Source organism: Schistocerca americana, chromosome X, assembly GCF_021461395.2.
Source record: "Schistocerca americana isolate TAMUIC-IGC-003095 chromosome X, iqSchAmer2.1, whole genome shotgun sequence".
Classification (NCBI taxonomy): Eukaryota; Metazoa; Arthropoda; class Insecta; order Orthoptera; family Acrididae; genus Schistocerca; species Schistocerca americana.
In genome coordinates this window covers 472,147,853-472,163,492 of record NC_060130.1, presented here as the reverse complement: position 1 = coordinate 472,163,492, position 15,640 = coordinate 472,147,853, and the positions used below count along the sequence as shown (strand labels likewise).

General features: G+C 44.2%; 1 protein-coding gene across 3 annotated transcripts in view; it reads right to left on the bottom strand.

The window, feature by feature from the left end:
- LOC124555341 (gelsolin, cytoplasmic) overlaps positions 1 to 15,640 on the bottom strand; it is a 292,177-nt gene that overhangs the window by 60,399 nt on the left and 216,138 nt on the right. The gene's annotated exons all lie outside the window — the stretch shown is intronic.

Below are 15,640 nucleotides of genomic sequence, written 5' to 3'. Positions count from 1 at the left end.
CTGACATCTCCATTTTTCAACATTCCACAAAAGTCTACTCATCCTTCTTTTATACTGCATGGTTGGAACTTTGATCATTAAATTTGAAAGTTAAATTTAATAGCCTTTACTGTTGCATGTGCGTATTATCAGGCAGTCCCACAACACCTTACACTACAAACCAACTGTTCGCAAAGCATTTGTTGAACGACGATGCATATTGTCCTGCTCAACTCTCATTTTCAGCCACTGTTTAACTACAAGATTAATGGCTGTTGTACACACTGTTTTAGTATCATTACTAAGACATACAATATAACCAATTTTTATCAATTTGAAATATTTCAAGTTTGTGATCATGATGATATGATGTAAGTTGCTGTAATATTTAATAAATACTGTGTGAGCCAACACAGAGGTAAATCACCAATGTTCAGCTTTCCCTCCAGTGATGGTGGTTTTATGAGCCCAAACTAGTAGAGCAATAAAGTCATGTTGGTACAGCTGGTGGTTTGCAATGCATTATTTCAACTACTTAACAGCTGTAGATTGTTGCTTCAAGAAAAAGTTTTACTAGTTTGGAATAAAAGTGAGTTATGCTCACATTGCAACACCTGTGACTTGAAAACGGCTACTCCAAATGAAAAGTTTGTGCGGTTGCAGAGCACAAATTTCTGCATAAAAAGAGCTCCTAGATTTTAAAATTCACTCACAAACATACAAATAAAAATGTGGAAGCATTTGTAGTGCTAATGAAGAAACATGCATGAAAACATGGGTATGCCTAGTTTTGTAAAAATTTGTAATTTCTAACTTTTTCCTTGTCAAGGGGATTAGTCAAACTTCAACTATTCCCCTGTCAATCCCTATTTATATGGATGACCAGTATTATATTTTTGTAATTTTTTGATTCAGTGATATTAAGCACAACTAAAAAATACTTCTATTGTAAAATTCTATGAACGAAATTTGTTGAGGAGGAGGAGGAAGAGGAGATTAGTGTTAACGTCCCGTCAACAATTAAGTCATTAGAGATGGAGCACAAGTTTGGATTAGGGAGGAATGAGGAAGGAAATTGGCCATGGCCCTTCAAAGGAACCATCCCAACATTTGCCGTAAGTGATTTAGGGAAAGCATGGAAAACTCAGACTAGGACGGTTGGATGTAAGTTGGAACCCTTATCCTGAACATATGTGTTGAGTTTTGTTAAAATGTTCCTCAATTGTTTTATGCCAACACACACCTCCTGGTGGAGATAATAAAGCTCTCCAACACATGGGAAACAAATTAACTGAAACTGTAAAAATCCTTATCTGTGGCGATTTAAATGTAGACCATGGAAAACCCAATAAAGAAAAAAAACAGAGTTAAGAAATCTCTTAGTTTCTTATAACTCAGCAAATGCAATACTTTACTCCACATGAGAAACTTGTTACACAAAATCCACACTAGATCACATAAAAACTTGAATCAAAATTAAAAAGGAGAAATAGTAAAGACTAGATTTTGAGACTTTGATGGCTAAAATATTTTTCCATGCAGGAAGTAATAAGACTTACAAACTGAAAATCACATATCAGAGCAGGAACCTGAGATATTTTGAAGTAATCTAAAAACAGACACGAGTGTAAATTTATAGCACTAGAAATATATCTGGGAAATCCAATATCCTTATATAAGAAGTGTTCAAATGGTAAGGTATGAAACATTGTAACAACCAAACTGGTTGAAATTTGTGTACACCACCTTAGGATAACACAGTAAGAGATGCATGCAATGGAAGCATGTGTCATTACCTCCCCCCAGAAAATTCAAAGCAGCACCCTAAGCAGGCAACTTGATGCTCACCATCTGTTTCAATGTCAAAGGTCTGATACTGAATTTCTTGGGCACAGAAGAACCATAAATGGTAATGTGTACAGTGAGACACACTGTAAACTATCCAAGCACATCAAGAGCAAACAGCCTGAGCTGCTCATGAAGGGAGTGATTCTGCTTCACAATAACACTCATACACACATCTCCAAGGTCACACAAACTGTAACGGCCAGGTTCAAGTGGGAGCAGCTTGAGTATCCACCCTACAGTGAGGACATATCATCCTGTGGCTTCCATATATTTGGTCCACTAAAGAAGTGTCTCAAAGGGAAGTGTTTCAACTCTTATGATAAACTGAAGGACACAGTGGAGAATTGGCTCCTCTCACAGCCACAGGAATTCTGGGAACAGAGAATCCTTCAGCTTAAGGAATAGTGGGATAGTTGTGCTCAGGCCTCTAGTGATTACTTTCAATTAAGTACTTCAATTATATCCACACTGTCATTTCCTTTTCTTTTGAACTCCCCTCATACACACTGTTGGCGCAACTAGGTGTCTGCCGTCTGAATAACTACAATTGTGCATTTGAGATACTCGTCCAGTTGTATGAAATGGAACTCCAGTGTACCATGAACAAACATACATTTATTCACCAATAAACACAAGGTATTTGATAACACTTAACACTAGTAGTGCTAGAGAAGAGTGTGACAAGAACTGTATCACTGGCAAGGAGCTATTGTCCTATGAAACATTAGCTGACTATTTTGTTCACTACATCAGCCCACTTGAGGGAAGCAGTGTCATTAAAAATCCTGCTGGGAAGTGCACTCAAAATCCAGTGTGTGTTCTACATTTATGTAGTGACTACTTTCGATGTATAAGGTTGAGGCTGGTTCTGCGATACGTGTATTGGCGATACTTTCTGCAACAAGCTGGTTTCACTCTGTCAGTCAAGACTGCGGTATGATTGTCCAGTTTATCCCAGTGTATTTATTGCTCAAACAGTCCACAGGTGTACCACCAGTCCATAGTGTCCAACAGGCACAATATTTCAGCGATCAGACATGTTGCCATCTTCAGGTGCACTGACGAACTGAGCTCCTGAGGGCAGGTGGCCATATTAAATCTCCTCCCTCACGAAGCATTCTCTACGCGGTCCGCACCTGCGTGTCAGCAGTCACTGAGATGCTGGCATCAGCGTCTGTGGTGGCGCGGACAGCCGAGAGAACGCCTCACGAGGGGAGGGGATTTAATACGGCCACCCACCCTTAGGAGTTAAGTTCGTCAGTGCACGTGAGGATGGCGACATGTCTGATCGCCGAAATATTGTGCCCATTTGACACTACAGACCAGCAGTACACCCGTGGACTGTTTGAGCAAGAAATATGCCGGGAGAAACCGAAAAATCACATCACATACCTCTACGGGGAGGAGATGTATCGCAGCATGAAGAAATTCGACAAGCTGCGCCACCAAAGGAGCCATTTGCTGAGTGCTCTTGCTTTTCTGAAGAGATGTTGTGCTGATCAGGTTGTGCCAAACTTTGCTGAGGTCAGAAATCACATCAATTCTGCAGGAGCTAAGAGAATTATGAAGCGTGCTAGCCTCACCTTGGTTGATGAGAGGGTACACTTTACCAGATGCAGTCTAGAGTACAACTCCCAGGAATTACTTAAACTACATCTACAACTAGCCAATTATTTTAATTCCGGGAGCTGGGACTGGATTGATGGTGTTACCTGGGTGACCACCGATTCTGCACATAAGACGACCTCAGGACGTCAGACATCTAAATTCTCTAGTTTCTCTGACAAACCATAGCTGGAGGCCCCACACAAGTCGGTCATCAGTCTCACGGACATTGAACTGACTGGGGATGCAGTTTCTGTTCTGAAGAAGGGACTTAATTTTGCTCCCACACCTAGGTTCACGGCAGTAGCGGTGCTGCATGACTACCACCTGAAGCAGCTGAAGAAGTACACCGGGAATCCTGCTGTGCTCTGACGAGAACTAAATCGATCAAGTCTAATATTACCAGCAGGAAGCGGGCAGCCATTTGAGATCTGAGACAGAGCCCTGAGATTGTTGTCTTACCGGCTGACAAAACAATGCTACGGTTGTCCTTTCCCATAAGGACTACATCGAGAGGATGCAGAGCCAGCTAAATGATGAATCTTACCGGAAGATCAACGTTGACCCCACAAAGAAGGTGGAGAACGAGACTAGAGCTCTTCTCAAGGATGCAGATTTAGCAGAGGGTGTCGCCAAGAAATTGACACCTCAACGACTTGTACTGTGCTGGCGGCAGTGGTCTAGTGGTTCTAGGCGCTCAGTCCGGAACCGCGCGACCGCTACGGTCGCAGGTTCGAATCCTGCTTCGGGCATGGGTGTGTGTGATGTCCTTAGGTTAGTTAGGTTTAAGTAGTTTTAAGTTCTAGGGGACTGATGACCACAGATGTTAAGTCCCATAGTGCTCAGAGCCATTTGAACCTGTACTGTCAAGACTTTATGGACTCCCTAAAGTCCACAAAGAAGGGGTGCCATTATGCCCAATTGTCAGCAACATTAGGGCACCTACATATTTGCTGGCCAAATACTTGGCAGAATTACTAAGCCCTTATATGGGCAAATGCCCTCATCACGTTCGTAATTTTGTGGATTTCGTAAAAAGTCTCGACAGCTTCAAGCTGAAAGACTGATATCCTGATGAGTTTTGATGTCGTTTCATTATTCACCAGGGTGCCTCTTTGAGAGTCAGTTGAGCTTATTGCACAGAAATTTGACAAGAAGATGACCGACCTTTTCAAGCACGTTCTGACTGCATGTATTTTCTCTTTACTGGAGTATACTATGAACAAACAGAAAGAGACGCAATGGGGAGCCCACTCTCGCCTGTGGTTGCAAATTTCTACATGGAGTACTTCAAGCAGGAAGCTTTGGCATTATCCAAATGGAAACCTACTTTTTTTCTACGTTATGTGGATGACACATTCGTGATCTGGCCCCCTGGAAGGGACAAGCTCCTAGACTTCCTTACAGACCTCAACTCCATACATCCGAACATCAAATTCACTATGGACACCAAAGCAGAAGTAAGATTATCATTCCTGGATGTCATGGACGAAAGAAGAGTTGATGGCACCCTGGGCCATGGGGTATACAGGAAGAAAATGCACACCGACCTGTATTCGCATGCAAATAGCTGCCACCACCCTGCGCAGAGGAATGGGGTGCTAAAAACACTGGTGCACAGGGTGCGCACCATCTCTGACACAGAGAGTCTGCCCCAAGAGCTGGACACCTCAAAACTGTATTCCACAAAAACGGGTGCTCTGAATGGCAGATCAGACACACTCTCCACCCCACCCTTACAGTACAGTTTGTAGAGATGGAGGAAGTCGTGGAGAAAAAGGTAGCCACTGCCTATATACCGTATATTGGCGCACTAGCGGGGAAAATAGGATGCATATTGAGGAAACACCGAGTAGGAACTGTCTTTTGCCCCACCAAATAAAACACTAGCATTACTGGGAAGTGTCAAAGATGATCTCGGTTTGCGGAAGGCCAGCATATACCAGATTTCATGTCAATGTGGGAAGACTTATATTGGACAGACAGTGCGCACCATCGGAGATTGTTGCCGAGAACATCAGAGGCACACTCGACTTGGGTACCCCAGCAAGTCAGCAGTCGCAGAGCACTGTTCGTCCGAAAATCCCGAAGTGTACTACCAACATACCAGGGTCTTGGCACAGACATCTAAATACTGGGACAGCATTGATAGAGAGGCCATCTAAATTCATACCAGGGACAGACTCATCAACCAAGAGTGCGGCTACAACCTCAGCAGGGCATGGGAACCAGCACTGAGTCTAATTAAAAAGACACTCAGCAAAGGAAACGAATGGGCAACTGGGGTGGACGAGGCAATTACACCGACACAACCACAGACACCGATGCCAGCGTCTCGGCGACCACTAATGCACGGATGCGGACCGCGGAGAGAACGCCTCACGAGGAGAGGGGATTTAAGATGGCCACCCGCCCTCAGGAGCTCAGTTTGTCAGCACACCTGACGATGGTGACACGTCTGATCATCAAAATATTGTGCCTGTTGGACACTATGGACCAGCAGTACACCTGTGGACTGTTTGAGCAAGACTGTGGTAGTTTTGCCATTCACTAGAACATCCAGAATTCATGCTCCTCTTTTGATAACACAATGCAGGCTGATATAAGGCAGTTGTACTGGTGCGTAGCATGATAAATACACATTTGTGAATCATGATGAACATAGGTTGGTCTCATGCCATCTCTAGATGCTTGATGAGGATGAATGCGAGCAATACGTTCCTTCAGGTGGCAAAGTGTTTGGTCATAGTCAGGAAGCTGCTTGGAACTTGAGTCAATGAATTCACCAGGGAGCCTTAGTGCATTGTCATACATGACCTCTTCTGACAAAGCATAGAAGTGTGATTTATGTGCATTGTAAAAACCAAGCTGGACCAAGGATGAGGCTGTCATCTAACTCCTGCCCTGACACAGAAGTGCAGCTTTCAAAGAACAGTACCAACATTCAGTCATGCCATTTGCTTACCAAATGTTAGTTTCTTGTCCTACGATGAATCACACCACAGTGTTTGAAAAGTTGAGTAAATGTCTCTGATATGAATTGCCAGCCACAGTCTGGGATGACATGCAGCAGACAACCATAGCACAAAATCAAATTTGATGCAGAGGTGAAGGCTAAGGTTTCTGCCAAAATGATGTTGACTGTTATTGCTTCTGGCCAATGAGTGAACCGAATGATTGCTGTTGACAAGTAGTGCTTACCATTTGGTGAAGGTAGCGGACCTGCTACGTCTATGTGCACATGTGCATTGTCATACATGACCTCTTCTGACAAAGCATAGAAGTGTGATTTATGTGCATTGTAAAAACCAAGCTGGACCAAGGATGAGGCTGTCATCTAACTCCTGCCCTGACACAGAAGTGCAGCTTTCAAAGAACAGTACCAACATTCAGTCATGCCATTTGCTTACCAAATGTTAGTTTCTTGTCCTACGATGAATCACACCACAGTGTTTGAAAAGTTGAGTAAATGTCTCTGATATGAATTGCCAGCCACAGTCTGGGATGACATGCAGCAGACAACCATAGCACAAAATCAAATTTGATGCAGAGGTGAAGGCTAAGGTTTCTGCCAAAATGATGTTGACTGTTATTGCTTCTGGCCAATGAGTGAACCGAATGATTGCTGTTGACAAGTAGTGCTTACCATTTGGTGAAGGTAGCGGACCTGCTACGTCTATGTGCACATGTGCAAATCTTGTTGTCATATCTTCAAAATATCCCACTAGTGTGAGCACATGACTTGATACCTTGCTGCACCGACATTGAACGCACGTGCGAGTCTATTCTTGACAATCCTTTTGCATGGCAAGCCATACAAACATTTTAAAACCAGGTGAGTTTTTGATCAAACACCACGGCAGCACAAGTCACGATGCCTATAATGAGCACATCTGCAGAATACAGATGGCAGGAAAGTACGAGGTCTTCCACTTCAAGTGTCACAGCACAGCTTCATATCTATGCCAGGAATGTCTACCAGTTTAACTATAGTGCAGACGATGATCTTTCAGTAGATTCTGGAGTTTCTGGTCAGATTCACGTGGCTGCAAGTTGTGTAAAATCAATAGCATTTGTTACACTGCTAATGCAAGACAGTCTACTACCACACTGCCAGTGCCTGAAGTGACTGATGTCAGTGCTGAATTGAGCAATGAAATCAAATTAATCTACTGATGTGGTGATCGTTTATTGTTATTCTGCTTAAAAGCTTATAGAAGCAGCTTTTGATCAGTAAATATTGTAAACTCTGGTTCTCAACTGGGGGCAAAAGTACTTTATCCATTCACAAACACTAAGAAGTTCACTACTGTAAGAGCTTCATGTCTGCTGCAAAGGTGAGAGCTCGTGTGATAAGAAGGCAAGTGGTGGTCCAGCATCATCACCTAGCTGTTATAATGCTCCAACAAAGCAAGAGGTGCTTCCAATGTGGGGTGTGCTAGGAGTGCAGCATCTGATATGCTTTTCTTTGTTCATTCAAAGACATGGCTCATTGCATCTACCCACTGGATCAGAGGTTTTCCCTTAGTTTTACGTCTGGAAAGTGCTGCAGTCAGTGGTTCCTGTGATCCAGTCACACAAGGATGATGCTGCTAGTAAAAATTTAGCAATCCTAGGAAATGACTTGGTTCCCTGATAATTTCAGGCTGTGAAATCTTCATGATGACTTCAAATTTCTGGAAGCTGTAGTGACTCTGCTGATGGAATCAGATGGCCCAAGAAGGTAATCTGCTGTTGGCCAAATACACACTTGACAGTATTCAACACCACACCATTTTGCTCTAGCCATTTACAGATTTCCACGATGTGTTGCTGGTGCTGCTATGCAAAGACAAAGATGTCATCTAGGTAGGCAAAACACAATGATAATCATTGCATCACTGAGTCAATAAACCTTGGCTAATAAATTGCAGCATTGGATAGATCAACTGTCATGAAGACACAAAACAAGCCAAATGGCATTAGAATGACTTTTCAGAATGACCATCTGCCATGGGAGACTGCCTGAACGAATTTGTGCAATCTAGCACACTGAACATGGTTGCACCATGCAGAGCATAGTTGTAATCTCTTAAAATGGGTACTGGATATCTATCTGGCACTGTCCTTTCATAAGTGCACAATAATCACTATACGAGTACCACGTAGCGTATTTCTTGGATACTAGGTGATGACCACAAACTGCTAGAAGGGTGAAGTTACTTTATTTGTGCATAGAGTTGAATCCTGCCTTTGCGATAACCCAATGGTTGGGAGCCGATTGCACAAGTGTGCACAAAACTGGTGGGCTATCAGCTGTTTTAATGTAATTAATGGTATTGTAACACACCTGTGTCTGAGCACCAGGAGATCCTGTTATAGTTGCAAACTGTTCAAGTAGCTTGGTGTATTTGCAACCTGCTCCTGGATGAGTTAGCTGTTTTGTATTTTCTACACTGTGTCAGAATCTGGCAGTGGTAAGACTTGTGATGCTGAGGTCAAGTCTTGCATTCACCACATTTGACAGCAGGTGATAATCCACTAGGAAGTCTGCTCTGATTATGGGTTCCAAGACGTCAGCAATGATGAATTCCAAGGGAAGGCACAGGGCAGTCCCGAGTCCCAACTCAATACGATGAGTGCTGTAAGTCACTATGAATGAATTGTTTGCTTTGGAGAGGCAGAATGAAGTCTGTGACTGGCAATTTTACACTAAGGTATGTGGATATGTACACAAGTCTGAACAAGTGTCAAAAATAAATTTTCATCCTTCCTTCCAATCACTGATAAATAAATGCTGAGACTAATTGGCCATCTGATGCACCTATGTCTGACTGCTGCTGGCATTTGGGTATGCACAAGGTGAAGTACACTTCCATCACTGATCTACAAACTTCCTGTGATTGCAAACAGAAAGCAGATGCTCTGTGCCACTCAGGGCTAATGAGTTTATAGAGGAACAATTATGCAATTTCTTATAATAGGGAGAAAAAAAAAACTGGAGTCATATGCACCTAAGTCAAAACTATAAACACAAAGACGGAGAGAAGTTAAAAAACGACTATACATAAACCCAATGGACATACTAGAAAACAGCTAAAAACAGGCACATGGAGGGGAAAAAAAACATACAGAAACTGAGGTCCAAAACTAAAAATTAAATGGACTTCGCCATATTGCTTAGATGGATAAAAAGTAAAACACAGTTGACAGCTTTGGCGTCATTTGCTAAAACGGCCGATAACTCAGATGGCAAACCCACGTGGGAATGTAAATGGTTAAAAAAATGAGCATTCTGTCAGGAAGTGCAGACAGTTAAAACTTGAGTGCAATGTGTACGAAGTGGTGGGGTAGCACCACTTATCAAATGACAATAGCTAAAAAGACAGTGCCCAAAATGCAGCTTAGTTAAAATGATCTCCTCCCGGTGGGAAGGTGAAGAGGTGTTCGTCCAAGCCGCTGGAGCTTATTCCCATGAAGGGAGGACCATTAGCAATGCCAAAGGGACACCACCTCCTGACAAGAGGACAACACAGAGATCATCGGAGGGAATATAGGAACTCGCGGGCTGACGTACGAGGACTGAAGCCTTGGCAGCAGTGTCAGCAGCCTCATTTCCTGGGAGAGTGACATGACCAGGAACCCACACAAACATCACACTGGCTCCACCAAGAGTGAGCAAGTGACAGTTTTCCTGGATGTGTTGCACTAAGGGATGGGCAGTGTACAGCGCACATAGACTTTGAAGGGCACAGAGTCTGAGCAGAGGACACAGAAAACGCTGTGTCGCCGGATGTACTCCGTGGCCCGATACAGGGCAAAGAGCTCAGCTGTAAATATGGAGCAGTGTGCCGGAAGCTGATATCGAAAGACATGGGTGCCAATTACTAAAGAGACACCCAACCCCACGATCAGTACGAGAGCCATCAGAATATACAAAGGTACTATCACAAAGTTCCATGGGAAGGTTGTGAAACTGAAGGTGATAGACCAAGGCTGGAGTAGTGTTCTTAGGAAGCAATTTAAGGCCAAGGTTAACAGGGGCCACTTCACAAAGCCAAGGTGGTGAAGGGTACACACCCACTGGGAAAGTTGCAGTTAGTGTGAAGTTAAGCCGCCATAGCAACTGCCGAAAGTGGACTCCAGGAGGTAACAGAAAAAAGGGGCATGCTGCATACTGGCGATCAAAGGAATCATCGAAGAAGGAGGCATAGGATGTGTGGCCATGCATGGCAGACAAACGGAATGCATACCTGCTGAGGAGCAAGTCACAGCAGTAGGACATTGGGATTTCAGCAGCTTCAGCATACAGACTCTCTACCGGGCTAGTGTAAAAGAAACCCATGGCCGAATAGATGCCACAATGGTACTTAGTGTTGAGACGGCATTAAGAGGGATGGATGTGCAGATGCATAAACAGAACACCCATAGTCAAGTTTCGAATGGACAAGGGACTGGTACAAACAGAGGAGGGTGGTTCAGCCAGCACCCCAGGAAGTACCATTGAAGACTTGTAGGACACTGAGGAACCATGTACAGCGGCCTGCCAGGTAAAACACGTGGGAGGACCAAGAGTGTGAGCATGAGCCCCAGGAATTTAGAAGTGTCAACGAATGAAAGGGCAACAGGCCCCCAAGATGTAAAGATGGTGGGAGAAACCAACTGCATTGCCAGAAATTCATACAGACAGTTTTGTCAGTGGAAAAGCTAAAGCCATTGTTAATGCTCTAGGAGTAAAGATGATCAAGACATTTCTGAAGACAATGCTCAGTGAGACAGGTCCATGGAGAACTGCAATAGGTGCCAAAATAATCAACAAAAAGGGAACTGGAGATGCCTGGCAGGAGACAGGCCATTATAGGGTTAATGGTGATAGCAAAGAGGACAACACTCAGGATGAAACCCTGAGGCACACTGTTTTCCTGGATATAGGTGTCTGACAAGGCAGAACACACACACACATACACCTTGAAAACCCGGTCTTTTAAAAATGCCTGAAGGAAACGGGGCAGGCGGCTACGGAAGTCCCACATGTAAAGAGCACGGAGGATACCAGCAGGTGTCGTAGGCCTTTTCCAAATCGAAAAACATGGCCACAGTCTGGGATTTCCACAGAAAACCATTCATGACATGGGGGGACAAAGTAACGAGATGGTCAACTGCAGAAAACCACACTCAAAATCCACACTGTGCATTCGTCAGTGAATTGCAAGGCTCTAGCCACCATACCAGCCAGGTATGAATCCCACGTTCCATCACCTTGCAAATGCAGCTGGTAAGAGAGATGGGGCAGTAGCTAGAAGGAAGGTTCTTGTCCTTACCAGGCTTAGGTATAGCTATGACAGCATGCCAGCATCCAGAAAATGTGCCCTCTGCCCAGATGTGGTTGTACATGTTAAGCAGAAAAAGGTGTCCACAAGAAAAAGGTGCTGCAACATCTGGATGTGGATGGCGTCTGGCCCTGGGGTGGAGGATCGAGATGAACTGAGAGCACAATCTAGCTTCCTCATAATGAAGGCAGCATTGTAGCACTCGCAATTCTGAGAAGAGAATGGTATTGCTCAAGCCTCCTCTGCTCATTTCCGATGGAGGAAGGCAGGGTGATAGTGGGAAGAGCTTGAAATGTCCACAAAATGGTGGCCCAAGATGTTGGAGATAGCAATAGGGTCCACAATGACATTGTCTCCTACTGTCAGGCCAGAAATTGGGGAATGGATCTTGGTCCCAGAGAGCCATCAGAGGTTGGCCTACATGACACAGGAAGGGGTGAAACTGTTAAAAAGAACTAGTGAAGGAAATCCAGCTAGATCTTTTGCTATCCCGAAGAATGCAGCAACACTTTAAGTGCACCTGTTTATAATGAATACAGTTTGCCATCATAGGATGATCGTTAAAAAACACGGAGAGCACGTCTCCATGTGTGAACTGTACCGTGGCATGTCTCAGGCCACCAAGGCACTGGGACACGACATGGTAAAAAGGAAATGCGAGGAATGGAACGTTCTACAGTAGTAAGGATAACATTTGTGAGATATTCAACTTCGTCATCACAACTGGGGAAATCTTTTTCTTCTGAGGTCACCAGGGAAGAGTAAAGCTGCCAGTCACCCTTGCAAAGCTGCCATTTGGACATGTACATGGAGGGGTAGGAGACTGCAAACGGATAGCACACGGGAAATGGTTGCTCGAGAAGGTGTCAGAAAGAACGGACCAGGGAAGACAATTGGCAAGGTGGGCAGGGCAGAAGGACAGGTCCAAATGGGAATAGATGTGCAAGGAATGTGAAGGAAAGTAGGTGCTCCAGTGTTAAGGCAGGAGAGGTTAGTTTGGTTAAAAAGATCAGCCAAGAGGGCACCTATCTGACAGGTTCTGGGAAAACCCCAAAGGGGATGATGCACATTAAAGTCACCAAGTAGCAAAAATGGGGGAGGCAGCTGCCTAATAAGCTGAAGGAAGTCTGCCCTGGTGACATCAAATGACAGACGGACATAAATGGTACAGAAGGAAAAAGTTGTGGGGAGAGGGGGGAAGGTGAACTGCAACAGCTTGAAGATGGGTAGTCAGGGAGATGGGTTGACTACAAATGTCATCCCATATGAACAGCATGACATCCCCATGAGATGGAATGCCGACCTTGGGGAGGGGGAGTCAAAACAAAACAGTAAGAAATGTGAAAGCTCTAAGTGGTTGTGAGGGCACAACTTCGTTTCCTGACGGCGGAGTACAAGGGGACCCTGTGATGCTAAAAGCAGCCATAAATCCTCTTTGTGGGACTGAAGGCCATGAATGTTCCATCGGAGGAGAGCCATGATGAGGAACAGATGTAGAGGTCTCACCTCGGCGGCTGTCGAGTGACAGCCTGTGAGGAGTCACTACTACAGAGCACAGAAGCAGGAGGATCTTGCTCCATGGGGGTCCAGAGAAGCATCGGCTTGCTTGTGCAGTCAATCTGTGGAGTCCAACACATAAAAAACAGTTTGTTGTGGCACTGGTGACATGGAGGCCGGCCGGGCTAAGGTATCACGTGGCGACGCCATCAAGCAGGCTCTTCAAGTTGGCAAAGGAGAAGACTGTTTGCCTTTCATGGACTTCTTCAAGCCTTTCTGGTTAGAGGAAGACTCGGGAGTTGTTTGACTGAAGGGACGGAAGAAGTCTTCACGGGGGTACTTCTTCTGTCCTTTCCAGCCTACTAGTTGTGTAGCTGGTGGCTTTGTCCCTTGAGGCAAGAGTTTGATGGCTTGTTGCACAGCTGGGTGGGGCGATGGCAATGCTACCTTGACACTGGGCGATTTCACAAACTCAAGAGCTGGATTGGAGACTGGAGGTCGCATGTCTATGTGGCCATATCCTTCATAGAGCAAGGGTAACAAGAATGAAACTATAGGTGCCAGATGGGAGAATGCATGGTTTGCAAGTAGCCAGTAACTTATAATCGATTGGGTAAGGCAATTTTCCCTTTACCCGTATTTCTTGGACAGCCTGCTCATCAAGACACAGGGGACAATCCAGAGAGTCGGCGGCAGTTGATACAGCGGGAACGAGGTGGACAATCTCCCTCATGCACATCCCTACAACAGGTTGCACATTTGGCTGGATGTTGGCAAGATGTTCTAGTGTGGTTGAAATAATGACACTGGTAACAGTGCATTTGGTTTGGAATGTACAGCTGGACTGTGATAATTTCATAGCCTGCTTTGATCTTGGACAGAAGCACCACACTATCAAAGGTGAGAAAAAGAGCTTGTGTGGGCACTACAGAAGTATCTACCTTTTTCATTACACGATATACGGCAATGACACCCTGATAAGAGATTAAGATTGGATTTTGCCCTCAGTTAGACTGTCGAGCAGCCTGGTGTAAATTACACCACGGGAAGAATACACAGTTCTAATGGCCTCGACACCAACAGGGTAGCCGTAGAGAAGCGAGGCAGCAAGCAGTTGTTGTGCTTGAGAATCAGAAGTAGTCTCCAAAAGCGAAGCACCATTCCATAAACCATAGCAGCATTTCACAGGGCCGGGAACTGCATCAACACCTTTCTGAATAATAAATGGGTTTACCATGGTGAAGGATTGACTGTCTTCAGTACATGGGACCACAAGGAACAATGGAGCACTGGGAAGGGCCTTTGAATCATTACCCTCATTACATTTCCGTTTCATAGGTATTGAATGTGAAGATCATTGACTCATTGCAAGAAAATCCCTATGAGTGCTCCTTCCAACTGGGGGGCACCTTCACAAGGGGGCACACCCCCCTTAGGTGACTGTTCACACCACCTGAACACCTGACATGAGGGACCAATCAGCAATTTGGGACCAATCCATTCAGTCAAGAGCATTGACCTTATCTGTGAGCCAATCTTTCATCTGTTTCTTCTGGTTTTGTGGACTGAAGGTGTACTCTGAGATCATGTCAGGGTACTCATGTTGGCACAACTAGGTGTTGACCGTCCAAACAACTACAATTGCACACTTGGTAATCAGCACTAGAGAAGAGTTTGACAAAACTGAATCAATGCCGAGAAACTATTGTTCTATCTAACACCCATGGAACATCACACTGCACACACAGAATAAACCAAAACCCAGCACCTCTGGTGGAAGATGCAAGAACTGACATCTCACAAACACAGCAACCAAAAGTAACTGACGATCTTTTTTGTTTCAATACAGTTATATATCACTTTGATGAAGCATTTCTTCTTGAAACTACATCAAAACCCACTCCCACAAGCAAACGGATCACTCCACACATTAGAAAATCTTGTGCACAGAAATGATCCCCATACAGAATTACTAAGCTAAGTCTCGCAACACCTGAATTCAATAGATGCTTTAAGAACTATAAAACAATACTCAGGAAGGTGGTAAAAATGCCAAAATACTGGAAAATTACATATATAACAAAAAAAAGAGCTAACAAAATCGAAGCTGTTTGGCATGATGTAAAAACAGACACAGGAAGTAACAAATTAATCATCACAAATCATCATTTACTGTGTTGAACTGTTGTTTTGTAAATACCGCAAAAAATCTTATTGATTACAATATAACCCATGAAAACCCCACACCTGACGTACAGAATTCAGCTGGTAAATATTTCTCACACCAACAAATATACAGGAAATACAACAAGGAATCACATTATTAAATTCATAAATCTTATTAGGAACAGGTAACATACCACATCTTGTAAGTGTATGTGCACATAATCTCTGAGTGACTG